General features: G+C 37.7%; 1 protein-coding gene across 3 annotated transcripts in view; it reads left to right on the forward strand.

The window, feature by feature from the left end:
• LOC131044277 (4-alpha-glucanotransferase DPE2) overlaps positions 1-14,917 on the forward strand; it is a 62,159-nt gene that overhangs the window by 24,343 nt on the left and 22,899 nt on the right. The window lies entirely within an intron of this gene.

Here is a 14,917-nt window from a genome sequence, read left to right on the forward strand (position 1 = left end):
TTGATCACTCCTTATCTGAGTGTGAACGTCTCTCGTAAGATGTTGAAGTACAAATTCAATGCCACACAAATGATTGACATCGACACTAGCAACCCACTTGAGGAAGATCATAGAACTTTGTGATCAACTTGCAACAATTGGGTGAAGATGGAGGATTAATGGCATCTGTAGCTTTAGTAGGTTCTAGCCATCTTGGGAACTATTTTTTTAAGGTGTTTGTGTTGGTGAGAAGCTTCCTACTTTTGAAAATTTTTGAGATGACTTTGTTTAGGACGAAACTAGATTTAGAGCTACTTTTGTCAAATTGGAAGATAGTCAAAACCAAGCTTCCGTTGGGAAGATTACAAAAATTTGCAGGAAAGGAGCTACGGAGGATAAAAAAGGAAAATACTATGATACAATGTAATTTTAGTATAGTATATTGTATCCCTTTACAATTTCACAATCACTTTGGACCCACTTTGGTGGTTGTGCCCATAGATGGCACACTCGCAGAGTACTCGGCGAGTTTCAAAAACTCGCCGAGTTTTTGAGCTCTGCGAGTTTTTATGACTTTAACTTGCAGGAAAAACGTGCCGAGTAATCGGTGAGTTTCTTAAAAAAACTCGGCTAGACTAAAAAAAGAGGCCCAAACATGTCAAAAAATTATCATTTTTTGCTTTTTCAGGTCAGTTTCATTCTCTTCATCAGAATATACACATGAAATATAACATTTAAGTATAAGTGGCATTTCAATATGTCTTTTTCCTTTCTTATACTTTATAACACTCGATGCCTTTATAAAATAATAAAAGTATTTTTGGCCTCGTGGGGCGCTGCCCCTCGACCCCACCCTGTATCGCGACAGGGAGCGCGCAAGGGGCGATGCCCCTTGACCCCAACTTGGGGGCGCTGCCCCCAAACCCCCGTCGAAAAATATAGGGGGAAATTGTGCTGATGGAAGTAGGGAAAATTTAACCTCCGAGTCTGATTAGGCTCCATATAACAACATAATTAGCATTGAAGAAATCTTGGTATTATACATTTTTAGAGTTGAAAGTTTGAAACTATCAGTATGAATGATGAAATTTCAAATATTGCACGTTTGTAGATCTCCACCAGGATCTAGACCTATCTCTCTACCCCTCTTTTTCTCACCCTTAGAACTGGGAAGATCTCCATTGGGAATAGGAAGAGGAATAGTAAATAGTTTTAGCTAGAGCTGGGAAGAGGAAGTTGTAATTGTAATTTGTAATGATGTATTTACTTTTGGTTTTACAAAAACTATTTACTATTTTGCTTCCAGCCATCAGCATTCCTCATGAGGATGTGATTTTGTAGACACTTTGCATTTAAATATATCTAGAATCAGCTTGTTTCTTTTGTGTTATCATTTATTGACTCATTGGATGCATCTTCTCATTAAATTTTGCAAAAAAATTGCATTTTTTATTAAAATTAAGCGTGTTTTTACGTTGCCAGCTTTTTGCTGAGTTTTTCTGAGTTTTTCCCGAGTTTTTGCTGAGTTTTTTTCTCGGGGGCTTGGCCAGTCGAGCCGAGTCGCGAGTAGTCCAAGTATGGTTGTGTCTATTGTACCTAATTCATGTTTGACTCTACTCAGTTTTGGGACTGTTTCCAGAAACTTAGTGTAATCCCCCTTCTCACGACCATTGTTTTGGCTCAAATTGCTAGGACTAGGGTGCCTTTGTCCAAGCAATTCGGGTCCAAATTCAAAATTACAAATGTCGGCTTTGCAAGTAGCGGGAAATTGCTCCCTAATGTCGGCCTTCCCCAAAAATTAAATTCAAAAAGGTGTAAGTTGCATATAAATACAACTCCCTCTCTCCTTCAAACTAGAACCATCATCTAGCAATTCCTATTGAACACAAGCAAGGCATAATTGAGTACAGATCTGCAATCAAGGAGTCAAGCACTAAGTTTGAACAATCATGATCAATCATAATGTGTTCCTCCACGATGAAGGAATGCATTAACATCATTCATGCAACATCAAGTCTTATTTAAGACTTCAAACCAAGGGTTTCATATCTAAGGTAATATTTGTCAATTCAAGCTTTGGTTTCAGCCTATGTCGTTTTTGAGGATAAGCTCTTGTTTTATCCATCGTTGTCGTAGTAGAGGTGGGAACACCAACACGGGGTTTGACTTCGGCAAGCCCCTATACAACACAACACTTTTCCCCCATTTTTCGTGTGTAGATTTTGATCCAACCATAGAGAGTGCTACAGGTGTATAGAGTAGATAGTGACAAACGATCCTAGATTTCGAACAAATAAGAACGCCTAGACTACAACATCCTCCAATTGTCTCCAACACGTTTTGGCTCGATTTTGGAGAGAGACTTAATAGGATCTCTTGATTGTGAATCCAAAAAAAATTGTGTGCACAAACATACCTCAAACTGGGGCACCCCCCAACCCTATCTGGCATTTTCGGGTCTAGATTGCAATCACAAGTTGCTCTCTGTCTCCTATTTCCAGATTTGAGCCTAATGTGATGGCCTTTTGTTTTGCTTTTCACCGTTATTGCTGAAAGATATCATTTTCTTATCATTTAGCCTAGATCTTAAACACACATTTGATAATTTCAATTCCATTGCAACAAAATAATCATAAACCAAGCGTTCAGCTCTCCTATTAGGACTATAGTTGAACCTATTTATGATTGCAATGTTATGGAAATTTGAGATCTTAGTAATGTCCCCAATTATAAGTACCCAAGTTTTGGCCTAATTGAGGTAGATTAGGGTTTAGAGATACTTGTTACTTTGATTGAAACCCTGCAAGTAAGTTAGTAAATACACAATCATAATTTATTAAATAGATCTATTGATTATAAAACACTAATCATTCACATATAAAGCATAGTCCTAATTACAAGATTAAATTATGCTTGAGAGAATTCAATCATAGAAGGGCATAGGATAGGATTACTAAGAGGGGTGCCCCAGAGACCCTCTACCCTAGGCCCAAGGGTGGACCTTATCCCCCTTGGCCTCATGTGTCCTGTGCCATCCAAATGAGGTGGAATACCTAGTGAGTTATCCTATCACCGTTTTCCTCAACTTTGCCACCATTATCCTATTCCTTATGATTAAACTTTAATGCATCTATTTACCAAGATAGAGACTATGAGGGCTCTTTACAATAGGGTGCCCAGGAAGTCCATCCTTATAGGCCCAAAGGGAGCACCCTCTGTACCCCTTTGGCCTCTTGGGACTCCCTAGTCTTTTACCATGAGGTGGTGTTCCTAGAAGATGACCCCGACACTGTTGCCCTACTTGCAAACCCCTCTCCTACTATCTTGGTTGTAAACATTTAGAACATATGCAGGTACATATATAATAGATTTACTAAAGATATCATTATCAGATTTCTATTTACTGATTTTGATTATTGCAGGTTATATGATATTGTCAAATTTATAGATTCACTTGCATATGTCAAGCATATAGATATGTTAGAAATAAGTCTGCGTACAATTTAGCCTAGATGCATCTATACTCATATCTATTCACATATGCATAAGGAGTACAATTATTCCTTCATACCATGATGGCTGAAGATATGATTACAACTTGACTTGCTGTAGTTGACTGCTGCTGTTCAATGATTGTCTTATTCTTGTTCGATATGCTGCTACAGACTTTGGTAATGATCACTGTTAATTATAGACAATTACATCACTGCTCATTATTAATGCAGTTGCTGCTCATTTGTTCTGATTTCTGTAATTTCGGGTCTGGTTATTAGTCTGCTGTAATGATGTATTTATATCAGCTGCAATAATATACTTATGTCTGCTCTGATTTTCTGCCATTAGTTGGATGGATATTCCTTCAATGCCCTCCTCCATTGACCTCCTAAACTCTCATTTTATATGCCATAGATGACTCTTCCCCCAAAGGTCATACCATTTCAAGGAGGTCGGCCTAACAATAAACACAATTTATTATATTAATTTCCTTGCCCAAGATGGGCGTTTGAACAAGGAGGGTCGGCTAGGCTTCTTATTAATTTAATTTACCTAGGTCGGCCTTACATATGTAGTTGTTGCCCTTATTATTCTGTTGTACTTGCCTTATAAAAGCCCTAGGTCGGCCCTACTCTTAAAAAACTGTGATTTGACTTACATCAAACCCTAGGTTGGACCTATTTGAGAATTTGCCATTTAGTAATTATTAAACATTGTTTGCAGTTTCTGGATTTGATTGTGTGAGAAATTTTTAGACATCAAATCCAGAAATTGCAAACATTATTTGAATGGATCGTGGAAATCTTATAGCTTTGATGAATTATTAAACATCTGTCCCAGTCGGCCCTTTATGTTTTAATGGCATTAGTTTGCTATTAATATGGGTTCGGTCTGGTTTAGGGATATGACAATCCGCCCTTCCCAAAATTGCTTGTCCTCAAGCAATGATCATGATTGATTAAGATGACTCCCATTATGAAGGGGCTCGGATTTTGAAACTCCTAAATTTCTTTTTATGAAAATCTGTCACACAACTCACTTCCGTGGCACTTCTCTGATATTATCACAAGTTGCCAACTTGAACAACTTAACCAAGTTATTGAAAATTTGGAAGGTTTGTAATTTTAAGACAAGTTTCTCTCATCAATTGTAATTGGAAGAACTGTTTTGGTTGGTCCTACGAATATCTCTTCAAGACAAGGCAAGGGAGAACTTGCCATATATGGATAAGAAGATTAGAAGCGTGACACACACCTATGACCTTCATATCTCTTTTGGCTCACTCTTGTTATTCTCATATTCTAGATCAACCAAAAACAGTAATCTTAGATATTCATGAAGTAGACATGCCAAACACAGAGAAGACGAAGCATACACATGGATATATAAAAACACAGAGTATATATGCAAATACACGTATTGTTAGATCCCTTTCATTTACAAAATGCATCCATTGCTTTATCTTTACCCAATAGGCTGGTAGGATCATGCTCTGACACCACTTGTAATGTCCCCAATTATAAGTACCCAAATTTTGCCCAAATTGAGGTAGAGTAGGGTTTAGAGATACTTGGTACTTTGATTGAAACCCTGCAGGAAATACACATAATAATAATTTATTAAATAGATCTATTGATTAGATAACACCAATCATACACATATAAAGCATAGTCCTAATTACAAGATTAAATTATGCTTAGAGAGCGGAGGAAGGCTGATGCGCTCTAGGAGGTAATACGTCTTCCCCTCAGAGTTTATGCTTGCCTCTATGCCTGTGCTGTCTTGCGTTCCCTTGGCCACGAGTTGTGGTTTGTGTGTGTTCTCTGTCGTGCGTTGATTTGTTGTTGGTTTTTTTTGGTTGATGTTTCTTTTGATTGTTCGGTTCTTTATTTCCTATGCTTATTTGTGCTAATCGTTTTATCCCCTGGCCCTGGTTTAACCTATACTATCACCAATTTGGCTTCATCTTTGGCGTCCTGGGGCTCATTAACTCCATGCGTGAGAATTTATGGAGGAAAATAATACCCGTGGGAATGATGAAGATAAAAGTTGTGAAAAGATTGAAGGTGTGGAAGGTGTTAAGTCGACATATGATAGTAAACAAAAACTGTCGTACAAAGCGGTGCTCTCTACAGAATAAAGGAAAATTGAGTGTCCATCGACGGTTGTGTTTAATGGAGGAGTCATGGAAATCGGTGGAATAGGATCAAAGGGAGTATTGGGGGCCGATGGACATGGAATATGAAATGGAAGTGTCGTCCAAGGTGGAGACCCTGGAGGGGGAGAAGAGGGTGAGGCTCCTCCTTGTAAATGACGTTCAATTTACATTCAATATGCAAGTTATATTCTATTTAAAATGATCTTGTTATATATATATTACTGAATTAATATATGAATCTGACTATCTTCTTCTTTGTGGCAGGTGAGAGGAGCATTTGTTGTTTTCTATCTCCTATCTCACGAATGCCATTCAATATAAGTATATAACAAGTGGGGTACGATCAAGCAATGCCTTGATCGGTCATGACCGATCAAGACATTACTTGATCGTGCCTCTTTGTTAATACCAAGCAAATGCATGTTCATTGCTAATGTCAATCGGTATGTAAATACTTTAACACCCGATGACTATCGGTGTTTGCATAATACTAACAGCCGATAGTTATCGGTATGTGGTTAGCCTTAACAGCCAATAACTATCGGTGTAGGCTTAATAACCAATAACTATCGGTAACCTTTATCATGCCACCCGATATATATTGAAGCATATATAACCCGATATCAATCGGTGTTTGATTAATCATTTATTATTATTATCAATTATGTTAATCGATACAAATCGGAATGCAAGATTTAGTAATCGATGAACATAAACAAAAGATATAGTATGATTATCAATGTTAAGGGTTTGATCGAACTGAATAGGTTATTTATATGCAAATGTAGAATGGCTATCAAAGAGGAATTAATTGCTTGAAGGTTTTTATCATAGTTATCGATATGATAAATGATTGAATGAGAGACTCATTTATCTCTCATTCAATCATTTATATTACCGAAGCTATCATGCATTAACACTCCCTCTTAGCTAGGTAAGATGAATGTAAACAATATATTCAAGCATCACATTTCAAATGATAGTTAGCATTTTAGACATTCTAGAAAATCATACCACCTAATCACATGATATGAAGTATCACCTAAACCCGTGATACCGAAGTCCATCACATCAATCTTGTGATGACAGGATATCACTTAAGCATGTGATATCAGTATTGCCTACACACGCAATACTTAAGGATAATCATATGAGGAGGATTAACTTCTCATCTTATCCAAGTTGTGATATGTGCACTAACACTTTATACAAATGTTTTATCACAACATAATCATGGCACATCCATGACACACCAAAGATCCAACATGATAACTGGTTTGGACATTATAAGATCGTCACCTTATAATGTCTCCATACAAGTGTTCATTATCTTGAGAGATCGTCACCTCTTAGATATGAACCCAAGGGATAAAATCCAAAAATGTCCTATCATGACAAAGAAGTTTACACATTAAACATCTTATAGATATGCAAATACAAATTACAAAGCAAATCACTTTTCTATCATACCTAAACCTTTTCTGAAGTGATCAACCTTCACTCTGGAAATAGGTTTGGTTAGAATATCTGCAGTTTGATCTCCCGTACAAACATATTCTAATTAGATTGCATTCATGTCTACCATATCTCGCACATAGTGGTATGGAATCTCAATATGCTTGGATCTGTCATGAAACACTGGATTTATTGAAAGTTTTATGCAACTCTGGTTGTCACAGTGTATAACAGTGGGTTTCATAGGTTCTCCAAACAACCCCACAAGCAACTTCCTAAGCCATACTGCCTCTCAGGCAGCCATAGAAGCTGCAATGTATTTTGCTTCGGTGGAGCTTTGAGCTACAGAAGACTGCTTCCTGCTGATCCAAGATATCATAGTTGAACCTAGACTGAAGCAACACCCTGAAGTGCTTTTCCTGTCAGTCACGCTTCCAGCCCAATCTGAATCTGTAAATCCATGTAGGTCTATATCAACTTTCTCATACTTGAGACCAAGGTTTAGGGTACCTTGTAGGTATCTCATAATGTGTTTTACTGCAACCAGGTGTATCTCCTTCGGTTCACACATAAACTGACTTAGAGCATTAACTGCATAACAGATATCTGGTCTTGTATTTACCAGTATATCAAGGACCCAATCATTTGTCTGTATTGAGTAGGATCAGTGGGTTGTGACTCTGCTGCTGCTTCTTTAAGTTTATATAAATTGGTTTCCATAGGAGAGGTCATGGGTCTACAGTTTAGCATTTCGAATCTCTTCAAAATATCCAAGGTATACTTTCCTTGGTTTAGTATAATGTTGGCAGAATTTTGCCATACTTCCAATCCTAGGAAGTAATGAAGGAGTCCCAAGTCCATATCAAATTCTTTGGATAAATCTTTCTTGCATTGATCTATAAGGTGATCATTTCCTGTGATTAATAAGTCATCAACATATAAAATCAATATTAGCATATCACCTTTATTTCATTTGTAGTAGAGATTAGGATCTGCATCATTTTTGGAGAAGCCTAGTCCTGAGAGATAGGTGTCAATTCTTTCATACTAGGCCCTGGGAGCCTGTTTAAGCCCATAGAGAGCTTTCTTGACTCTATACACATGAGACTCCGCATCATGAATTTCAAACCCTTCAGGTTGCTCTAGGTAGACTTCTTCTAAGATCTCACCATTTAGAAAAGTTGTCTTAACATCCATCTAGTGTACCTTCCACCCCTTTGCTGCTGCAATGGCTAATACAGCTCTTACTGATGTATACCTGGCAATAGGTGCAAAGGTTTTTTCATAATCTATTCCTTCCCTTTGTGAGAACCCTCTAGCTACAAATCTGGCCTTGTGTTTTTCAATACTACCGTCTGCAGCATGCTTGATCTTGAAAAGCCATTTAGATGAAACCACGGATTTCTTAGTTGGCCTAGGAACAATCTCCCAAACATCATTTTTCATAATGGACTGATACTCTTCAGACATGGCATCCTTCCATACTTGATGTTCAAGTGCATCTGATACATTGTTTGGTTCGGTTTTAGAGAGATCATTCATAAGGGCAACATAGCTAGTGAATTTATTAGGCCTTTTGCTTTCCCTGAAGGTTCCTAAAGGAGCAACAAACTTCTGAGCTTCTTCTACAGTCTTGGTGGCCCATAGTGGTCTTTTCTTGAGGTTTTCTCTAGGTGGACCTTGAGTTTCACTTATAGTTTCCTTAGGATTCTCCCTCTGAAGCTCAGGAGTAGGATCTCTATCTAAGCTAGGGTTGGGGATATAGACTTCAGGGTCTAGAGAGCTTTGGGCTCTTTTGAAGGCTAAGTCTTCTTCGAAGATCACATCCCTACTTAGTTCAATATTCTTTTGACCAGGTATATATATCCTGTAGGCCTTGGAGGTTTCACTATATCCTACAAAGATTCCCCTTTTTCCAGAGGGCTCTAATTTTAATCTTTTCTCCTTAGGTATATGAATATAGACAGGGCATCCAAAAATCCTAAGGTGGCTAATATCCGGTTTTAATTTAGTAAAGACTTCCTCAGGGGTCTTGTCTTCAAGATGAGAGTGAGGACATCTGTTTTGAATATATACAACAGTGCTGGTTGCTTCTGCCCAAAGATTGATATTTAGATTCTGATCAAGAATCATAGCTTTGGCAGCTTCAACGATTGTCCTATTTTTTCTTTCCGCTATCCCATTTTGTTGAGGGTTGTAAGGTATTGTTAACTCCCTCTTAATCCCTGAAGTTTTACAAAACTCTTTAAATAATTCTGATGTGTATTCCCCCCCATTATCAGTTCTTAGGGTTTTAATTTTGTTTCCTGAGTAGTTCTCTGTTAGTGATTTGAATTCTTTAAACCTATTAAGGATCTCTTCTGATTCTTTACATTTCAGAAAGTAGATCCAGGTTTTCCTAGAGTAGTCATCAACAAATATTACATAATATAGAAATCCCCCCAATGAATTTACAGACATGGGTCCACATATATCAGAATGAACTAACTCTAAAATTTTACTTGTTTTCCTAGTACTACTTTGAAAAGCATCCTTAGTATTTTTACCTAGGGCACATCCTGTGCATGCCCCTGAATGATATTGCTTTAGCTTAGGTAGTCCTATGACAAGGTCTCCCATTGATGATAAAGCTCTAAAATTTAAGTGGCCTAGTCTTCTATGCCAGATTTCATTGGCATCTGTAGTTTCATGAATTAGGGCTAAGTTGGGCTCTGTGCATAGCTCATGCAAGTAGCCTTGTCTTTGACCAATTGTTTTAGCTTTCTTGATGGATGAGTTCTTTGGCCAAGCCAATACTTTGTTGTCCATGAAGGTCACTCTGTATCCATTGTCCTCCAGTGCTGATATTGAGACTAGATTCCTCTTAATGCCTGGAACATATAGCACTCCTCTAAGTTGTAATGATACACCTGACTATAGTTTGATGGTGCAGTTTCCAACTCCTTTGGCAGGGTGTGTAGAGTCATCTCCGATGGTTACCTCCTCATCATTCTCCTTTTCATGGAGTCTAGTACTTCTCTAAATCCTGTGATGTGTCTAGATGAGCCATTGTCGATCACCCAGGAGTTCACTTTGTTTGATGCTTGATTTGTGAGAGCTGAATAGAGTACATACTTCTCGGAGTCCTCTTCACTTTTGGATTTTCCTGTTTTGGCAAATGTGGCTTGTTTAGCTCTTTCTGGACATTTGGCAACATAGTGCCCAAATTTGTCACATCTGTAACACTGAATTTGAGAGAGGTCCTTCTTGAAGGAGTTCTTGCCGTGACGACCTTTTCTCTTCCTGAATTGCTTTTGCTTGCCTTTCTTGTTTGAGTTCGTATTTAGAACTCGAAGATCTTCATCTATATTCTTTTGTTTGATCCCTTTCTTATTTTGCCTTGATTCCTCTTGGAGACAGTCAGCCTTTAGCCTATCGAATTTTGGGAAGTTATCCCTTGCACTGATGCCTTGGACGAATGTTTCCCAGATGCTAGGCAACCCATCTAAAGCAATGAGGGTTAATTCTTTGCTTTGGATCTCATATCCAAGGGTTGCCAGTTCATCCCTTAAGGTAGATATTCGCATGAAGTAGGCATTGACTGATTCTCCTTTTATCATGGCTATGTGGTTTATCTCTCTTTTTAGAGCCAAGGTTCTACTGGCATTCGATATTTCAAAGGCGTCTTCAAGTGCTTTGAACATGTTGAAGGTTGTTTCATGTTTCTTTATGATGGACATAATGTTGTTCCTTACCCCATCAACTATGATTTTGATGGCCTTATCATTTCCTTCTTTCCAAATTGCTTTGTCAGGTTCAGTCTCAGGTTCTTTAGTTTCAGTCTTTACAAATGATTCAACTTTGTTTTCTTTTAGAATCATTTGAATTCTGAATTTCCATGCGGAGAAGTCGTCGCCTCCTGCGAGTCTGTCTTCAAATCTGATCGCACTAGCCATTGATAGGATTGTGATGTTGAATATATGCTTGATTTGAATTTTACGTAAAATTGAACAGCTTTAGGTTTGATTTAACTATAGCTCTGATACCATGTAAATGATGTTCAATTTACATTCAATATGCAAGTTATATTCTATTTAAAATGATCTTGTTATATATATATTACTGAATTAATATATGAATCTGACTATCTTCTTCTTTGTGGCAGGTGAGAGGAGCATATGTTGTTTTCTATGTCCTATCTCACGAATGCCATTCAATATAAGTATATAACAAGTGGGGTACGATCAAGCAATGCCTTGATCGGTCATGACCAATCAAGACATTACTTGATCGTGCCTCTTTGTTAATACCAAGCAAATGCACGTTCATTGCTAATGTCAATCGGTATGTAAATACTTTAACACCCGATGACTATTGGTGTTTGCATAATACTAACAGCCGATAGTTATCGGCATGTGGTTAGCCTTAACAGCCAATAACTATCAGTGTAGGCTTAACAACCGATAACTATCGGTAACCTTTATCATGCCACCCGATATATATTGAAGCATATATAACCCGATATATCAATCGGTGTTTGATTAATCATTTATTATTATTATCAATTATGTTAATCGATACAAATCAGAATGCAAGATTTAGTAATCGATGAACATAAACAAAAGATATAGTATGATTATCAATGTTAAGGGTTTGATCGAACTGAATAGGTTATTTATATGCAAATGTAGAATGGCTATCAAAGAGGAATTAATTGCTTGAAGGTTTTTATCATAGTTATCGATATGATAAATGATTGAATGAGAGACTTCATTTATCTCTCATTCAATCATTTATCTTACCGAAGCTATCATGCATCAACACTCCTTCTCTTAAAGTCCTTTCCCTCACTCCTAATGATGATATGTTGAAAGCCATTAAAAGTGAACAGAGTAGATTTGTTGCTGTATTTTTTGTATGTATGGATTCAAATTCTTTGCCTTCTAGAAAGTTTTTTGATAAATGGATCAGTGATGTGTGGGGAAAAAAGCTTGGTATTTATGTTAATTTCTGTAGAATGATGCATAAAGGCTTGTTTGTAGTGGTTTTCAAAACTCACAATATGCAAGAAAGAGTCCCGAAGAAGGGATTCTAGAACATGGGTCAATCCATGTTTAGGTCCTTTCCGTGGTCGCCCAAGGGTGACATGGAACTATTGGATATTGTTGAGAAGTTTGCTGGAATGATGTGTTGTCATTGATGTCAACATATTCCTCTATGTGTTCCAGTGTTGTAGTCAGAATAAATGAGTTGGTTTGGTCAATGTGTTGCAGATGAGCTATTGTGGATTAAAGGGTTTTGAGATAAGTATCTCTAGTTGATTTAGCTAAAGTTTTAGAGGTTCGCATGGTGATTTGATGATCCGGTATTGCGGTTGGTTTCTCAGTTGTTCAGTGTTCTGGATTTTGCTCCGCGTTGCAATATCTTGGTTTGCGGATTTGGCGGAGTGTTTGGGACGTTCATATGTGTCCTCAATTCAGATGGTTCGTGATTTGGAGGTCCGCAAGTGAATCTTTTAGGTTGATAGTCAGTTCAGTGTGTGTTCTTGAGGTTCGGTATAATGATGATGAAGAGTCTAGTAAGTGGTGATGTTGCGGTTGTTGTTGTGGTAATTCATGATGCTTGTGGATGTTTCTAGATCTTGTTCTATCCGTGTTGATGGTCCGCATTGATCGTTGTGCGCGTTATTGCTGATCTTCTTGATCTGGTGTTCTTCATGTTCTTGACCGACATGATGATTGTAGCGTGTTGTGGATGTTCGAGGTGTTGTTTTAGGTCCATACTATGTCTTAGCCAACATTGTTTTGGTCCGCATGTTATGTTGTAGCATGTGTGGTTATATTCTTGTAATTTGTGATGAGTATTGTGTCGACCTTGAAAGATAGGTTGATGATTGTAGCATGTTGTGGATGTTCTAGGCATAATCCTTGGAGGTGTTTCTTGTTCGAGGTGTTGGTTAAGGTCTTGTTGACGTGTATTTTGTACACTATCAAACACAAAATAAAATACCTAAAGGGTACCTTATCCTCTCTTGAGTAAAGCCTCTGAATGCTGAAGATATCGCGAAAAGGATCAATCAGGGTGACTTCAAGGTTCTTTGTTGTAGAATCTCTACGTGTGGATAAGCTCTCTGTGGTATGATGTGATTTGCTGGAATCACAAGGGGACTTACACTTGATGATTGAACGTCTGATTTGCTTTGAATATTGCTGGAACACAGGATTTTACTAGCTTTGATTTGAAAAAAGGAAAAAAGACGAGGGAGAGGAAAGGATCTAATCCTAATACTAAGAACGTAGGAGCAATGAATGATCTTTGATGAAATTCTAACTAAGTCTTGTTTTGACATCCCAGGACCATCTCCACAAGGTTAGTACGATCTTCGAAGGAAAGCTTTATGATGTTCAAATCATCATTGCAGGCATAGACACCATCAGGCTGATGCATATCAATGAAGAAGCGACAATTGAAGTTAAGCTTAAGCTGAATGATTCCAGTTGACTACACAAGGCAAGTCTGCAATCAACAAACTGCTAGTAGTATGGATATACGAATTTCACCATCAATCAAACACATTTCTTCCACTCATCTAATAATATGAAATCAAATATGAGAAGTATAGAGACCATGCAAATTGTCGAATCGACCCATAAATTTCACCATTTCTTCAATGAAGTTTTACAAGTCTTTTACAACAACATCTTGGCAACAATCTTTGCCTTATTTCTCTACTCTACTCTAATTGCTATACTATTAGCTGACTAATTCACCTTCTAACTACTCTCTAACTATTTTCTATTCCTTTCTAACTGCCTTTACAAAATGAAGAGTCGGGGCTTATATAGTGCCCACAATACAATTCGATGGCTAAGATCAATTTGAGATCAATGGCCAAGATTCAATAATGAAAACCCTAATTAGGGTTTGTTACAACCATTACATAACATTTAATGCTTGACCAATGATAAAATTATATCTTTAGGACACATGTCTTCTCTGGAAAATTCGACCAATAGATAGCTGGGGTAGGTACATCGAAGTTTGTGCCACCTTCCATGAGTTAGGTACATTGAATCTGGACACGCTGAGGTGGACCAACCCGACTGGAGGAGAGGAGTGATGACTGGGATGCTACCTCGTCTGACACTTGGTTGATATCCAATTCGATGATGTTGAGAAGCTAGCTTTAATTAACTCTTCTGAAACTATCTGCTTCTTCAACGAACCCTTGCTCTGACTTATTTTGTCTTTGATGTGCAAGATGATGATGTACCTTGCCTTGGAATGCTGGATTGGAAGAAGTTATTCCTGATGATGCTTGACCGAAGAAGGCCGTCCTTGTCGATGCTAGACTGGAGGAGGTCGCCCTTATCCTTGCTTGATCTTCCAACTCCGGGATCTCCATTTGATGCCTACACAAAATATTGAAGTTAGTCTTTTGAGCATCAAACCTCAAAGCATAAAATTTAAGACCTTTCAAAGGTAAAACTTAAGATATTAATTTGAAAAAAGTCATGATAAATCAAGAATTATACATTTTCAAATTAATCATGAATGGAAATTGGATTTTCAAGACTTAGATTTTACAAAATTGCAATGGGATCACAATAAGTCTTGAATGAGATCTTCAAAAAAGTAATTCTTCATACCTTCCCTTGAGTACTTAACTACAAAACCTTGAAAAATGAAGGAAGAAGACCGGATTTTGTTGGGCAAGATTTATAGTCCTCCCTTGGATGAAGTACGCCTCCTTTAGCCTTCAAAAGAGCTTCACCTTCCACTAGCTTCTCCAAAATCTGGAAATTCACCTTCAAACTTGCTTAATTTCACCTTCAATCCTTTGGATTTCGC

Source organism: Cryptomeria japonica, chromosome 10 (genome assembly GCF_030272615.1).
Source record: "Cryptomeria japonica chromosome 10, Sugi_1.0, whole genome shotgun sequence".
Classification (NCBI taxonomy): Eukaryota; Viridiplantae; Streptophyta; class Pinopsida; order Cupressales; family Cupressaceae; genus Cryptomeria; species Cryptomeria japonica.